This window comes from Pinus tabuliformis, chromosome 6 (genome assembly GCF_031772625.1).
Source record: "Pinus tabuliformis cultivar Carrire ecotype Pingquan chromosome 6, CPIR1, whole genome shotgun sequence".
In the NCBI taxonomy this organism is placed as follows: Eukaryota; Viridiplantae; Streptophyta; class Pinopsida; order Pinales; family Pinaceae; genus Pinus; species Pinus tabuliformis.
The window spans coordinates 1,007,692,869-1,007,711,014 of record NC_142292.1 but is presented as its reverse complement, the minus strand read 5'-3'; the positions used below and the strand labels follow the sequence as shown (position 1 = coordinate 1,007,711,014).

Sequence of the window (18,146 nt, the reverse complement as noted above, 5' to 3'; positions counted from 1 at the left end):
TCATCCTCCATATGATAGTGTGAAAGGAGAGAGAGACTTTTGTCAAGGAAGTCATTGTTGCATCTCTTCGAAAACCTATTTTTCCTGCTACAATGCTCTCAAATGCATGAATAGAACCAGGCTATTGAGGATGGAAAGGTTCAGGGAAATAGTATACCAGAAATACAACCAAAAGGGACAGAGGAGGAAGCTATTTCTACTATTGATTTGAACTCTGAGGTATTAAAGCTATTGTCATTATTGCTTCCTACAAATTTTTTTCTTCTACTTGTGACGACGATGTGCATCTTTTTTCTTTCTTAACAAATGTCTAGGGACCTAATACTGAAGAAGTGGACGATGGTTGGCCTGCAACAGTTATTAGCGACGATATTTTAGAGCGGTTGCAGGTCCATAGATTTATTTTTTAGTACCTTGAAATCCAATTACTTTTAATGTATGTTTGCAAGTGTTTTTCTGAAATTCACTTGAGTCTGGTATTGAGGATTCTTTCATCCTTGCATGCATTTTAGTAGACAATAAAAAATGTTGACATTGAAGAATTGAGAGAGCTTGGTTCTGGCACCTTTGGGACAGTATATCATGGCAAATGGAGGGGAACATATGTTGCAATCAAAGATATAAAGAATAGTTTCTTTATGGGAAATCTATCTGAGCAAGAACGTTTGGTAAGAGAAGAACACTTTTCTGGATTGCTCCTTAACAGTTATGTTTGTTGCATGATATCAATCTCTATGTTCAATTCACTTTAAATATTGAGCATATCTCAATTAATTTTTTTATTTAGGGGGCTGATTTATAGAGGGAAGTTTGCATGCTTTCACAACGTCATCATCGAAATGTTTTTGCATTCTATGGTATTGTACCAAACGCACTACGGGGAACCTTGGCAACAGTAAGATAATACATGGTGAATGGCTCACTCAAACAGGTCTTTCAAAAGAAGGATAGATATAGGTCTGGTACACATTATTTTAATAGATTAATTTTCCATGCCTTCACACTGCCAAACAGAAGGGGAAATTGATAAATTCCTTGCACAACAAAATTCTACCATAAAGTATCAATTTTTGCAGGACATTTGATCATCGAAAGCATTTGATAATCTTAATGGACGCTGCTTTTGGGATGCAATACTTACATGGAAAGAATTTCGTTCACTTTGACTTGAAATATGAGAATCTATAGGCAAACATGAGAGATCCCCAACGTCCTATATGTAAGGTAAAACAAAAATTTTAAGGGAGTTAGCTACTCTATGGATTTGTGATATTTGTTGGCTACAATGTGCCTTAACCTGTAATGTTTGGGTGGAGATGAGTGTTAGCCTCTAGGAAAACTTCTATTTTGATTTGTTAGAGTCTCGTATAATTCGTACCAATATGTAGTTCCATGCATAACATTTTGCAAGTGATCTAGGGTCGTCAAAAATTAAATATCAAACATTAGTTTTTGGTGATGTGCAAGGAACCCTTCCATGGATGGCTCCAGAGCTATTAAATGGTAGCAGCAATATGGTTTCTGAAAAGTTAAAATGATGAAATACTTTTATATTTGATTACGTGAATGCTTAGTTTTGAGTTTCTGAACTTAGACCACAATTTATGAACTTAGACAACAAATTATCTGGTATATTTTTTTCCCTTCCAGGTTGATGTGTTTCATTTGGCATTGTAATGTGCGAGTTTCTTACTGGAGAGGAGACTTATGCCAATATGCATTATGGGGAAATCATTGGGATGCCCTTGTTCCTTGTAATGATGACCATCATCCTTGTAGTGTCATATCCCTGTATTTGTCGTAGCTAAAGATGGAGGTGCGTGTAACACCCTCCTCCCACATTGACCCAAGCTAACCGGTCCACCGAGGTAAAAATGTGACAAAGACTTACTATGATATGATTCAACCTCCTAGATCACCTTAAGGAAGTGGAATTGATAGAAGAAAACCTTACTGACCTTGCTCAAGAGCTACAGGACCCACATAAGCTAAACCACCCCTCCAAGTGCCAAAGCCCTGAGTCAAATTTCCTTTTCACTGAAAAAATCCCCAATCTCTCCCATGACATGGGCATGCATGCAAATGGGGCCCTCCAATTTCTCCCACAATGCCTACAAGGGAGAGACTGTAGTCTTTTTTAGCCAGTTCTGTGCTAGAGACTGCGAGATTTAAGCCACTTTTTCAAGGCTAGTCTCCAGCCATTGCCTGGAACTTGATGAGATTTTTCGAGACGATAAATGACACCAAGAAAAAGCCTTTAACGCAAAACTTGATCAAGGACTTGACCTAACCAATCCCAACTATGACATTCATTTCGTCAAACATGTCACAAATATGCATTCTATAGGTTTAAACAACATATATGAGCATAGGGGTCTCATACTTATCTGAGAATTTCCAAGAAGGATCAATGCCTTCTCACATTACGTGCATTATCATCTATTAATCCATATATTCATTGTACATTCAGAGATCAACCAAAACATGATGAGATCCATACATTATCATTGTCATAAAACTCATTCATAAGCAACATATAACCAACATAAATATCAAGGATATAACAGCCATATAAGCCACATGTAAACAAATATATTTACCCATTAGATATAAGACGAAAGAAGTTCTTGTTAACATATGCAAAATGAAACCGGGTCCGGGACTTCCACAAATCACCCGACCATAGACTAGGCCAAACTAAATCATTCTTTCATCTAATCACTCACGTGCCGTATTCTAAGCATGAATGTGGGATATCATGGAACACATCCAACAAAACCAAACCAGGGCTTCTAGAGGCTAATTGCCGCAACCCTCAACCAATGATTCCACCGCACAGTTAGACATCACTAACCATCACTGGATTGGTCTCTAACCAAGTTGTCCAAGGATCCAGAGTGTTTGTTCCAACCAGGCTTCCAGAACTAGTAACTCAACCCATGACTGTTGTCAGGTTCCAGAGGGTTTGTCCAACCAAGGCTCCAAGACTAGTAACTCAACCCACCAAGGGCTCCAGGACTAGTAACTCAACCCACTGAGGGCTCTAGAGTGTTCTTCCAACCAAGGCTCCAGGATTAATAACTCAACCTAAGTTATTACAGGGATTCCAAAGCATTTGTCCAACCAACGATTCAAGACTAGTAACTCAACCCAGGTCATTACAGGGCTTCCAAAGTGTTTGTCCAACCAAGGCTATAGGAACTAATAACTCAACCCATAGCCAAAGGAACATGAGAACCAACTAGAAAGCAAAAGGGAAAGACTCCCACAACACCATGGCTATCCAGTAAATGGTAAGTCTAGGAATAACCACTGCCAATCCAGGCAATCCTCCATGCCAATGATAGATTATAACCTGTTGTGGAGGTAAATCCTCTCTGCGGACAGAGACGATCCCTACTAGCCCAGACCAGGTCTAGCAACAATCAAACAATGCCATCACGCAAGTTCCTAATTACAAATCAAAAGTGGATGATGATAACCTACTTGGATTCCAACGCTAATATTCGTAGAAGAGACGTCACCCTCGTTCCTTTGCCTCGGCCGGTCACGATCCCCACGATCTCCATGATTAGACACCTGCACATGCAAAGAACAGCACAAATACAAGCATAAAATCCAATAGATGCAACTATATATCAGTCAGAAAAGATATAACTCAACATCAATCATAAGACAATGAGAGTGGAACCATAATGATAGTCATCTATTATTGATAAATAACAAAGAAGAATACAACCATTGTTCTGACGTCAAATCCTCCTTTGGCTAGGTAGTCAGCTACACAAGTCTTGCAAAGCTTGTTGGGATGGGGAACAAGCCTCTCTCTCTTGGGTGACAAGAATCTCCTCACTTAGATTTGGCCTTATGGGTGCAAAGAAGGCTCTTGCAGCTTCAAACTTTTGAACTCCTGGTATTCTCTATCACTATGCTGGAACTAGCTTGCTCAAGGCATAGAGACAAGCTTTTATAGATAGAGAGTAAAGAGATAGGATCAACCACATTATTCATGGGATTGGCTTTATCACTTAGAAACTTCCATGAAAAGTGGCAAACCACTTCCCTTCCATGGAGATTCGAAGCCAAACCATCCTAGCTCAACATAGGTTCAGTTGGTGAATGGGTTAAGGAGAACCTTCGAAAGCTTGTTGGTTGAAAACTTTACTCAATTCGGTTGGCGCGAGTGCGACTCTGAGACAGAGCGCCAATAGCGCGCCCTCTTTAGAGGATTTCCCTCATTGGCGCGGGCAGTAAACTGTGGACCCGCGCTAATGCAAAAAGAGTTGTTTTCATGGGTATTCTGCAGGAGATGTCTTCAGGGCATATGAAGCTCATACTTAGAGGAATATGATGCAAGTGGTTTCAGGTCATGTCACTTCTCACAGGTCCCGGAATGAGTCCTCCAGTGTGCGGGAGAGGGGTAACAGGGACGGTGACAAACGGTGACAAATTACTGTGTAACATAACCAATAAAACAAATGCATGTTTCATGCATGCCAAACCTAGCAAGGACACCATACATGCAACTCGATACCTTCAAAGAAATTCAGTTGTAGTTGTTGATCCAACTGTCCCCTTGCACTTTCATGCTTTCCTTTGCCTTCTTTATCCAAATCCAAGTATGCCACACTCCTCCATGAGTTCTCCAATAAAACTCTAAGTGTCTAAGAGTATGAGAGAGAGAATAGAGAGAGAGCTCCAAAATTGAAATGAAAAAAGTCTAAACTGACAAAAAGTTTGCCAACTGATCCTCATAAGCCTTTTTATTAATGAGGCCTCTATTTTCTTCAATTTTCCATTATTTCCCTTCATTTTTCTCCTCACATGCAACCTGTGACCTTTCACCTTCCTTTTCTCCCAATTTCCTTTATTTTCATAAATAACATTCCAATTAATGCCTCATGCCTTTCCAAAGCCTTTGTCATTGCCTTTTCCAATTTCATTTAGCCATAATAACCAAATGAACACCCATTAGGATGTTTTTCCCACCATTCAGCTTGGAATATGTGTCCCATGACCTTGGTCTTATATATTTTTACATGAATTTTTAACCAGGGTTGTTACAGAACCCTCTCCCTTGGGCGAACACCATCCTCGGTGTTCAATGACACTTATACACCAAAGACTCATGATGCCTATGGAGCTTTATAATACAACTCAATACAACATTTACAATGACAACCTGTTGAACATTACAACATACTTCTTACTGGAGCTTTATAAAAATAACTCAATGCGGTATTTACAATGATATATACATACATACTCACACACATTTGCTTCAACAAGTGAATAAACATATTGTCCATGGAGATTTATAAATCCATATCAATAAAATATTTACAATAATATACACATATGCACATTTTCTCAACCAACAAATAAAAGGATACGATGCCTGCATCCGCAACAAGGGAATCCAGAGGTTCACACCTCCACCCTCAAAGTAATACTAGGATTCACCTCCTTCCCAGGAAGTCTAGATTCCACTGCCAAAGTCAAAGTTGCATCCAATGTAAAATGCTACAATCCTGTGCCACTTGTCCTCTTAGTGAACAGTTACCGGCTCATTATTCTAGGGCACACTCCCAATGTGCATCTGATTCCATCTGGCAATTCTAATGACCAAAAACAATCCATCCCTAACCTTCCCTTCTCTGCTACATAGTCCCTCAGGCAATCTGGTCCCCCATTCCATGCTGTCACACACCTTCCAAGTTCCGCGGGCATTCCTCTTCTCTGTTATACAATCCCTCGAGCGACCCCTCCCTTGGCAAGGTTTCCTCGCATAGAAGTCCAAAAAGCAAGGCATATACCTTCCTCAAAACCATCATACCGGTCATAGCATGCTCATGGAAATCAGTGGACACTATTGGGTACTAGTGTCCCATGATGGCCCTATTCTTGAATGCTTTACCAACATATTGTTTCATGTTCCAATTCCTTTAGCTGTTTCTATGAATTCTTGTAGTCAGTTTCAACCATCCCAAACTGGGCATTGCATGCTTTCCTATACCAAGCACATAATTTCCATTAGATTCAAAATGAATTAAAATAAATTCAAATCATACCTCATTGGTAGCATGTCAATAAGGTACATTTGCAATCCTATTCACTTCCTGTCACAACAAGTCAAACTAGCATCTTTGATTAAATCATTATGTATAAACATATCACATCCAGTTAACTTGAAACACAACCATCATAGATCAAAATCATAAATCACATGCAATCATCATAAACCATAATCATAGATCACATGTAACCATCATAAATCATAATCATAGATCACATGCATAATAAAATGAGAATAAAATACTTATAATTATCCTTTAATCAATCCTTAGCTTCTACCTTTATCCATTGTCCTTTCCATACACACACCGGATCGATTGCCACACCCAACAACACCCAGTGCCTTTTCTTTTCCTCAATCATGTACATATACACAATGTACATCACAACACATACACCTACACTTGGTGTACAACACGACACATACATCTATACCCGATGTACAACACAACACATACACCTACATACAATGTACAAAAAAATCCATATACGTACACATAGTAAAACACAACGAATACACATGTCATGATACCACGAATACACAATGCACATACACAATACCACATGCCCGCAACACAACATGTATGCCATGCACAAAATACCACATGTACACCAGTACCATATGTGCAACAGTACCATATGTACAACATGTACATAGTACCACATGTACACAATACCACATGTACACATCACCACCTACACAATGTGTGCACAACATCACATGTACATGGCACCACCTGCACAATGTGTAAACAACACCACATGTACATCACATCACCTGTACAACATGTACACAATACCACATGTACAGAACACCAGATGCATGGCATGTACACGACACCACATGTACACAACACCACATGCATGACATGTAGCTAACACCACATGTACAACATGTACATAGCACCACATGCACACAACACCACATGTACAATCATGCACACAACACCATATGTACATAGCTACATATACAACATGTACATAGCACCATATGCACACAACACCGCATATCCATCATGCGCATAGTACAATATGTACACAGCACCACATATCCAACATGTACATAGCACCATCTATACCTAGCGCTGCATATGCAATATACACACGACACTGCATATATAATAGGGACACAACACTAGTATTGCACAACCTAAGACCACATTGTCCTATCAAGCAACCTTGCTTCCAGTGTCTCTCCGCCATCCATGCTTATCCTAGCATGTCGCGGATGATGCTATTTCCATTCTATCGATGTATCTCTCAACCTTGCATGTCCATAACATAAAAATAGGCATAGTACAAACACACAATATCAACTCATATCTACATGATACTGACCTCATAAATTTGATGAGGCTACTCTTCCCAATTTTCCTCATAAGACTAGGAACCTCTTCATGTCATTCGCCTGCATAAGCACTCATTCCTCCAAAACAATGATCCCTAACAACCCTGTCAGACAGTGCATAGATACATAGATACATATTTATATATAAACTTCAGCATAAGATAATCATGATCTTTGATGACCCTATCAGACAATGACATGCATGCATACATGTATACATATATAAAGATCAACATAATTACAAAATAGCAAGTTCAAGGTTAAGAGAAATCCCTTTATCTGTGCACAACATGCACAACATCAAGAACAACAGTTCCCAACATAGTTAAGGCATCTGACGCCTCAAATCCATTTACTTTACCTTTCTTGACTACTTTTCTTATGACTGCTCTTCCATCGTCCATTTTCCCTAATGGACCCAACCAACTTAACCAGTTGTCATACTCTTGCCTTCAATTTCCCTTACACATGCGCTGAGCTTCATTCGGCCTTACATGACCTTCCTTGAGCTCCATTAACTTCCTCTTGCCCTAAGCAATTCCCAAGCCCCTCAAGACATTAAAGGAAATACCAAGAGACAAACAATAAGAAAACCATGAAAACCAATAACAATAGGACACCACAAACAAAGTGGTATGGCCATACACTAGACATAAACAAAACTACATCCTAAGCGCAACCAATCACAAAGATCGAAAACAAAAAACTGCAACAAACACCATGACTCGACCATATTTGGTTCCCATTGCTTCCAAGGGAAATTCAACCTGCGCCTTCTTCAAGATTTCATGGCAATCTCTTTTCCATGCAATCCCCTGCATCATACTGCCATAAACACATAATTGTCAGCGCATAAATAAATATACAATATACTAGCTATCTTACCTTGTCGTGCCAAGAAAATTTCCTTATAGCAGAACACATCCACACCGTCTCTCAAGAGACTCCAATCCTTTGATGATTCTAGCTATAACTATACACGAACTATTATACCTGTCAAATACATGTTTAGGAATATAACGTGTATCCACATAATTTCAGGCAAAATCTAGGGTTAAGAAGATCTCTTGCATTCAGAGCATTCATTTGTTTGGAATTGCGGTTTCCAAACATAGCCAGAGGAATTCTCACCCAATCCCTTTCTTTTACCTTTTAACCTTGTTGCAAACGAGTCTTACTATGCACTACCACATCAACCAACTATTAGTTTTATAAACGCATCAACTATTACCTTGTCATGTTAATACCAAGCATGCTTCCCTGCAACTGTTCACTCATGTTAGTCACATGTTCCACAGATCAAGTCATCGTGTCTACGAATTTGAAATCAATCCTTTACCAAGTCTAACAACCATGTCATACTCAATAATTAACTCACATTCATCAATCATAATACATAATTCTACAACTAACACCTACTTACACTCAAGTACATATCAGTTGTCTCAACACATATGTATTAGTACAACCATCTTAAAACAAGATCATTTCTTCATGAAATCTATAGACACATAATCATATCATGCAACTAATAAAAAATCAAACAAACTATAAACGTACCATGTTAGATAAATCAACTAGATGACATAATAGACACCAAAGACTCAAACACCATATAGACGACATAAGGAAACTCATACCTTAATGTATCTCAGGGGAGGCTATCTTGGCTACACACTCAATCTAGATTAGCATGATATAACTTCACAACACATCAACTCAAACATAAATAAGATCATGATATCCATAATAGTAACTAGCTAACATGTTCACATCATAAGCTCATAAACAACTATAATTCATGCATAACAATCACATATGCGCATTCAATCTAGATTAATACAACACACTATCACCAATATATTAACTCATACATGAATGTCATAACCATAATCATCTGCATAGGTCAATCTAAATTAGCACAAAACATATAACATCAAAATTTTAATGCAATAACCCTAATCACCAAGTTAACTAACATATAACAACAACAAGTTAACATATAACATGCTCATCAACAACATATAACATAATCATCAAGCTAACTATCGTAAAATAACAACAACAATGCATATGACAACAATTTACTATCCTACATGACTATCTAATGCGTGTGCATATGCCCACACTTAACTAGCATCTACCATGCATGTAACCACAACAACAATAGAATGATAAGTATATAAGTAGAACTAATTCTTATAACAACCATTAACTACATACATGCATTCCAGACATACAAACCTATATGATGATTTTCTCTTACCCCGAAGTCTAGTGCTGCAACCTCATTCTGATAATATACATCTCCTACTCTATCTCAACCAACACATTAGCATCATAACATATCAATAGCATCACAATGACCTAATTGCATACAATGACCTTGCAATGCCATGTATGACCTACTATACATGCATAACCATAAACATGACAATGCATGCATAAAAACATATAGACATTGACATGCATAACAAATGCATATACAACTGATATGCATTCATGACAAATGCATCCCAACAACAACATCATCAACTTCTACATGAAAACACAACTGCAACAATGACTACCAACATGCATACATAACAAGCACATATACAACCTACATGCATGCATGACAAACACATTCTACCCATCTAGTCCAAGGGGTGAACCATGCTCTAATACCATGTTGTAACACCCTCCTTCCACATTTACCCAAGCTAATCGGTCCACCAGGGTAAACATCTGACAAAGAGTTACTATGATATGATTCAACCTCCTAGATCACCTTAAGGAAGTGGAATCGACACAAGAAAACCTTACTGGCCTTCCTAAGGAGCTACAGGACCCACTTAAGCTAAACCACCCCTCCAGGTGCCTAAGCCTTGAGTCAAATTTCATTTTCACTGAAAAGACCCCCATTCTCTCCCATGACACGGGCATGCATGCAATTGGGACCCTCCAGTGGCTCCCATAATTCCTGTAAGGGAGAGACTACAGTCTTTTTCAGTCAATTATGTGCCAGAGATTGCGATATTTAAGCCATTTTTTCAGGGTTAGTCTCCAACCACTACTTGAAACTTGATGAGACTTTCCAAGACAATAAATGACACCAAGACAAAGTATCTAACACAAATCTTGATCAAGGACATGACCTTACCTAGCCCAGCTATGACAGTCATTTCGTCAAACATGTCAGAAATATGCATTCTACAGGTTTAGAAAAAAATTGAGCATAGGGGTCTCATACTTATATGAGAATCGTCAAGAAGGATTGATGCCTTCTCACATTAGCTGCATTATCATATATTAAGCCATATATTCATTGTACATTCAGAAATTAACCAAAACATGATGAGAACCATACATTATCACTGTCATAAAACTCATTCATAACCAACATATAACCAACATAAATATCAAGGATATAACAACCATATAAGCCACATGTAAACAAGTATATTTACCCATTAGATACAAGAGGAAAGAATCTCTTATTAACATATGCAAAATGCAACCAAGTCTGGGACTTTCTTGAACCACCTGACCATAGACTAGGCTAAACCAAATATTTCTTTAAGCCAATCACCCCCGTGCTATATTCCATGCATGAATGTGGTATTTCATGGAACACATCCAACAAAACCAAACTAGTGCTTCCAAAGGCCAACCACCTCAACCAGTGATTCCACCTCACGATCAGACATCACTAACCATCACCGGATTGGTCTCTACCCAAGCTGTCTGGGGCTCCAGAGTGTTTGTTCCAACTCAACTTCCATGACTATTTTCAGGCTCCAGAGCGTTTGTCCAACCAAGGCTCTAGGACTAGTAACTCAACCCCCCGTTGTTGTCGAGCTCCAGAGTGTTTGTCCAACCAAGGCTCCAGGACTAGTAACTCAACCCATCGAGGGCTCTAGGGCATTTGTCCAACCAAGTCTCCAGGACTAATAACTCAACCCAATTTGTTACAGGGCTTCCATAGCGTTTTTCCAACCAAGGATCCAAGACTAGTATCTCAACCCAAGCAATTACAGGGCTTCCAAAGCGTTTTTCTAACCAAGGCTCCGAGAACTAACAACTCAACCCACAACCAAAGGAACATGAGAAACAACCAGAAAAAAAAAGGGAAAGACTCCCACAACACCATGGCTATCTAGGAAATGGCAAGGCTAGGTATAACCAATGTCAATCCAGGAAATCCTCCATGCTAATGACAGGTCATAACCAAGAAAACACATGCATGTGCTATGCATACCAAAATTAGCAAGTAAACATACATGCAAATCGATACCTTCAAAGAAATCACGTTGTAGTTGTTGATCCCGTTGTCCCCTTGCGCTTTCCTACTTTCCTTTCCTTCTTTCTCCAAATCCAAGTATGCCACACTTCTCCAAGAGTGCTCCAAGAAAACTCTAAGTGTCCAAGAGTATGAGAGAGAGAGAATAGAAAGAGAGCTCCGAAACTGAACTGAAAAAAGTCTACACTGAAAAAAAGCCTACCAACTAATCCTCAGAAGCCTTTTTATTAATGAAGCCTCTATTTTCTTCAATTTTCCATTATTTTTCTTCACTTTCCTCCTTACATGCAACCTATGACCTTTCACCTTCCTTTTCTCCTAATTCCCTTTATTTTCGTAGATAATATGCCAATTAATGCCTCATGCCTTTCCAAATACTTTGTCATTGCATTTTCCAATTTCCTTTAGCCATAATAACCAAATGAACACCCATTAGGATGTTTTTCCCACCATTCAACTTGGAATACGTGTCCCATGACCTTGGTCTTATATATATATATTTTTACATGAATTTTAACAAGGGTTGTTACAGTGCGATATGTGTAATTCAGAAATATTTGGAAAATACTGCTAATGTCAAGCTTTATGGATATTTTGCAGGTGGCATAGTCAACAATACTTTGCAACCATCTGTCCCTAAGGGGTGTGATCCCTCGTGGAGGTCATCAATGGAGAATTGTTGGTTAGCAGACCCTTCTATGAGACCCACTTTCACAGAGATTACTATTGGATTGCATGTAATGGTAGCAATGCTTCCACCTAAAGGGAAGGCTCTTCAAGCTCACGTTCAGCACATCCACATAATTAGACTTGTGCAAAATCCTAGTGAATTCGAATCAAGTGTTTTTCTGTTGGGCCAATTTGCATTCTTTCAAATATTTGAAATATTTTCTTTCAAATTTTCATTGTAAATATATCTCACTTGTTTATTTCCCGACTCTAATGTTCCTTTGCACCTCTCTGTGCAATTTCTAGTTTATTCATTATGATATATCATCTATATTTACCCCTTTGGGTCATTAAAAATCAACGACAAAGGTTGAAACAATATTTTGAATCAAGGAACCTTTTAGGAAAAAAACCAAGAGAAAGAATTAAATACTACTCGAACTCTAACAAGATAATATTTCCATGTAGTGTTCTCTCATGATCAATAAAAAATTGTCTTCCCTCCAATTGATTGGTTTGATTCACGTTCTTGTTCATTATTTTCATTTGCTTCTATTAATCATTTAATAAATTAGAATACTAACAATTTTGAGAATGTTTGGTTTAGGGCTTATCGTTATAAGAAAAATTTAGGGTTTTCTTTATAAGAAAAAGTTAGGGTCTTTAGAATTTATGTTTAATGGAAATCATTATGGATGAAAAATCCTTTTACTTTTATTCATCTAGCTCAACCTTAAGTTAAAATGTCCTTTAAGAAGGTTTCACATATATTTTCGAATTTATTCCTTCTAAATCCAGTTCCTCTTTCATTTGAAGTGCTTTCTTTAACAAGGGAAAGGTAATGTGGATGAGATATTTGGCATAGTTAGTACCACTAACTCTTCCACTAGTATATTGAAATGACATAAAACATAGTAAAAAGGGTTTGCTTTATCTATCAAGCAAGCAAGAAATTCAAATTAATATTTGGATAAATTAAAGGGAAAATAAGAGTTTGTAACTCTTTTTTTTTTTGTCACTAAGTATTCCAAGCCTTACTTTTTAGTTGGAGGAGTGGGGGGGGACTAGTTGCTTTTGAACAAGCTTGCACACAAGACAAAAAAGTACTTCTTTACAATGGGAAAATACTAAATGTAACTCACTAAGAAAAATAGAAACTTTTTAATCAAATTTATAATTGAGAAAATGCATTAAACTAGCATCAAATTGGTATCATAAAATTATTGGTGGGGTACGGGTGGGGAAAAGAGATACTTATTACAAGAAGAAAAAGACTACAGAAGTAGTCCATACCTTGCATGATGAGGTGGCTTAAAGTCCCTTCTCCTTGATTTGATATCCCTTAAGGATCTCTCTAGCGTAGTGCTCTTTCAAAATTGTTCAATATACTCTTATGAATATTGCCAATTCAAATACACAAGTAGAAGAAAAGGTGATAAGTGGGAAACCTATCAAAAGAGGAATAATAATAAAAATATCATAAGTTCCATGGTATTTCCAACCCCAAAATCTATATAAATGTCTAAAGGAGGCTCTTTTATAAGATTAAGTTATTTATAGGGTTTTTTAATTTTTTGTGAAGAATATTTCCACATTTGAGAACAATCTTAAATATATGTGCTTTTGGTGCACCCTCAATGATCATAATTGACTAATTCAATGATAAACAATTCCTAATCAAGTTTACACCTATCCAAATCAATTACATGGGTATTTAATTTTTTCCTTACACAAACATGTGTTTTTTGAATGGAAATTTACATGTACCATCATAGCCCAAGAAAATTGATACTTTAATAAATTTCTTAGACATTTACTTCATTATTTGCATTTGCTTCTATTAATCATTTAATAAATTAGAATACTAACAATTTTAAGAATGTTTGGTTTAGGGCTTATCGTTATAAGAAAAATTTAGGGTTTTCTTTATAAGAAAAAGTTAGGGTCTTTGGAATTTATATTTAATGGAAATCATTATGGATGAAAAATCCTTTTACTTTTATTCATCTAACTCAACCTTAAGTTAAAATGTCCTTTAAGAAGATTTCACATATATTTTCAAATTTATTCCTTCTAAATCCAGTTGCTCTTTCATTTGAAGTGCTTTCTTTAACAAGGGAAAGATAATGTGGATGAGATATTTGGCATATTGAAATGACATAAAACATAGTAAAAAGGGTTTGCTTTATCTATCAAGAAAGCAAGAAATTCAAATTAATATTTGGATAAATTAAAGGGAAAATAAGAGTTTGTAACTCTCTTTTTTTTGTAACTAAGTATTCCAAGCCTTACTTTTTAGTTGGAGGAGTACGGGGGGGACTAGTTACTTTTGAACAAGCTTGCACACAAGACAAAAAAAGTACTTATTTACAATGGGAAAATGCTAAATGTAACTCACTAAGAAAAATAGAAACTTTTTAATCAAATTTATAATTAAGAAAATGCATTAAACTAGCATCAAATTGGTATGATAAAAGTATTGGTGGGGTAGGGGTGGGGAAAGAGATACTTATTGCAAGAAGAAAAAGACTACATAAGTAATCCATACCTTTCATGATGAGGTGGCTTAAAGTCCCTTCTCCTTAGATTTGATATCCCTTAAGGATCTCTCAAGTGTAGTGCTCTTTCAAAAGTGTTCAATATACTCTTATGAATATTGTCAATTCAAATACACAAGTAGAAGAAAAGGTGATAAGTGGGAAACCTATCGAAAGAGGAATAATAATAAAAATATCATAAGTTCCATGGTATTTCCAACCCCAAAATATATATAAATGTCTAAAGGAGGCTCTTTTATAAGATTAAGTTATTTATAGGGTTTTTTTATTTTTTATTTTTTGTGAAGAATATTTCCACATTTGAGAACAATCTTAAATATATGTGCTTTTGGTGCACCCTCAATGATCACAATTGACTAAATCAATGATAAACAATTCCTAATCAAGTTTACACCTATCAAAATAAATTACATGGGTATTTAGTTTTTACCTTACACAAACATGTGTTTTTTGAACGGAAATTTACATGTACCATCATAGCCCAAGAAAATTGATACTTTATTAAATTTCTTAGACATTTACTTCATTATTTGCATTTGCTTCTATTAATCATTTAATAAATTAGAATACTAACAATTTTGAGAATGTTTGGTTTAGGGCTTATCGTTGTAAGAAAAATTTAGGGTTTTCTTTATAAGAAATAGTTAGGGTCTTTGGAATTTATGTTTAATGGAAATCATTATGGATGAAAAATCCTTTTACTTTTATTCATCTAGCTCAACCTTAATTTAAAATGTCCTTTAAGAAGGTTTCACATATATTTTCGAATTTATTCCTTCTAAATCCAATTCCTCTTTCATTTGAAGTGCTTTCTTTAACAAGGGAAAGGTAATGTGGATGAGATATTTGGCATAGTTAGTACCACTAACTCTTCCACTAAGATATTGAAATGACATAAAACATAGTAAAAAGGGTTTACTTTATCTATCAAGCAAGAAATTCAAATTAATATTTCGATAAATTAAAGGGAAAATAAGAGTTTGTAACTCTCTTTTTTTTGTCACTAAGTATTCCAAGCCTTACTTTTTAGTTGGAGGAGTAGGGGGGGGACTAGTTATTTTTGAACAAGCTTGCACACAAGACAAAAACGTACTTCTTTACAATGGGAAAATGCTAAACGTAACTCACTAAGAAAAATAGAAACTTTTTAATTAAATTTATAATTAAGAAAATGCATTAAACTAGCATCAAATTGGTATGATAAATGTATTGGTGGGGTAGGGGTGGGGAAAAGAGATACTTATTACAAGAAGAAAAAGACTACATAGGTAATCCATACCTCGCATGATGAGGTGGCTTAAAGTCCCTTCTCCTTAGATTTGATATCCCTTAAGGATCTCTCTAGTGTAGTGCTCTTTCAAAAGTGTTCAATACACTCTTATGAATATTGCCAATTCAAATACACAAGTAGAAGAAAAGCTGATAAGTGGGAAACCTATCGAAAGAGGAATAATAATAAAAATATCATAATTTACATGGTATTTCCAACCCCAAAATCTATATAAATGTCTAAAGGAGGCTCTTTTATAAGATTAAGTTATCTATAGGGCTTTTATTTTTATTTTTTGTGAAGAATATTTCCACATTTGAGAACAATATTAAATATATGTGCTTTTGGTGCACCCTCAATGATCATAATTGACTAAATCAATGATAAACAATTCCTAATCAAGTTTACACCTATCAAAATCAATTACATGGGTATTTAGTTTTCTCCTTACACAAAAATGTGTTTTTTAATGGAAATTTACATGTACCATCATAGCCCAAGAAAATTGATAGTTTAATCAATTTCTTAGACATTTACTTCATTTCCATACCAAATAAAGTAGTACATGTGAACGAATTCTAAAAATAAGCATTGGTGGTCCTCACTTTTGATGCTAAAAAGACCCTTAAATACTTGTGGTTTTAACCATATTTACCCCATTTTCCTTCATTTTTTCTTCATTTTGTCCGATAAAGGAAAATAAAACCATAAAAAGGTTGTTACATTTTTTATTTAGCAATTTTTAAGTGGTGAAAAGTTGTTTTTACTAGTATCTTACTAAAAATAATTTGATTTAGCAATTCCACATTCGTTAAGATATTTACAGACAGTTTGGAGAAAATCAAGAACATGGGCTTTATTCCTAGCATTCACGAGATGGACAACTTCCACTTGGATCCACAAAATTCTGCATGCAGATGCCCGATCAATGATACCACAAAGGGCAAAATCACTTTGTCACAACAAACAAATATGTCCTTGTTTCTATAGTTCACGATCTGGCATGATTTTGACCACCGCAAAGGTCGAATTTGTTGAGGATCAATGCTAAATCACACATTTAGTTAGATAAATACTCATAGAAGTGAAGGCATGGGGATTAAGTTCCTTCCTACAATTAACCTTTTAATTAAATGTGTGAAATTTGCCTATATTACAACAATTGAAAATGATTCTTCTAACTAAAAAAATTAATTATGTAGTTTATTTAATACGACAAACAACAAATAAAATCACAACTACAATTTTCACCATAAAAATATTATAGAAAAATAAAATACTGAAAACTAAGAAATTCTAGGACACACACAAGAATTTTGACATAGTTATTTTTGGACAATTGTCCTCAGAAATACCCAATGTGGGAAAACCGGTGCAGCAAATGAGCGTTTTATTACTATTCTTCAGCAACAATTCTGAGTACAATAATTTAGATACCCAATTTGAAATCTAATATGAGGAAAATACTAGAAAAATTATTGTGAGAATTTCCTCTCACCCCGCAACTAATTTATGCCACCGAAATCACCTCCATAGCCTCTGCGCTGAGCCTCTTGCGTCAGCCTCTGTGAAGAGCTTACGCTGACCCTATGAGAATTTCAGCCTTCGTTCCTTTGCCTCTTATGGGGACTGGAAACCTTCCTCCCAAAATGATGCTACCCTCCTCTTCCACCTGCTACTCAACCTCTGGCTCTATCTTCTCTGCTGAGCTACTGCTACTGAGAAAATCAAACTACGTGGACAATTGAGTATCTGCACTGGTGTATTCTCCATCATCACATCGACCTCCTCTTATAATCCACTGTTGGAGCACCAATGGCCAAGATTAAAACATAATCAATGGCTAGGATAATTCTAGATCGATCCATGTGAGTTTTTAGATGATTCTCACGTTATCTCAATTAATACTAATTAATTAACCATATTCCCTAAGTTTAGACTTAG

At 36.3% G+C, this 18,146-nt stretch overlaps 1 pseudogene; it reads left to right on the top strand.

The window, feature by feature from the left end:
* LOC149262408 (RAF-like serine/threonine-protein kinase PRAF) overlaps window positions 1-12,996 on the top strand; it is a 69,032-nt pseudogene extending 56,036 nt beyond the window's left edge.
* Window positions 12,997-18,146: the final 5,150 nt, after the last annotated feature.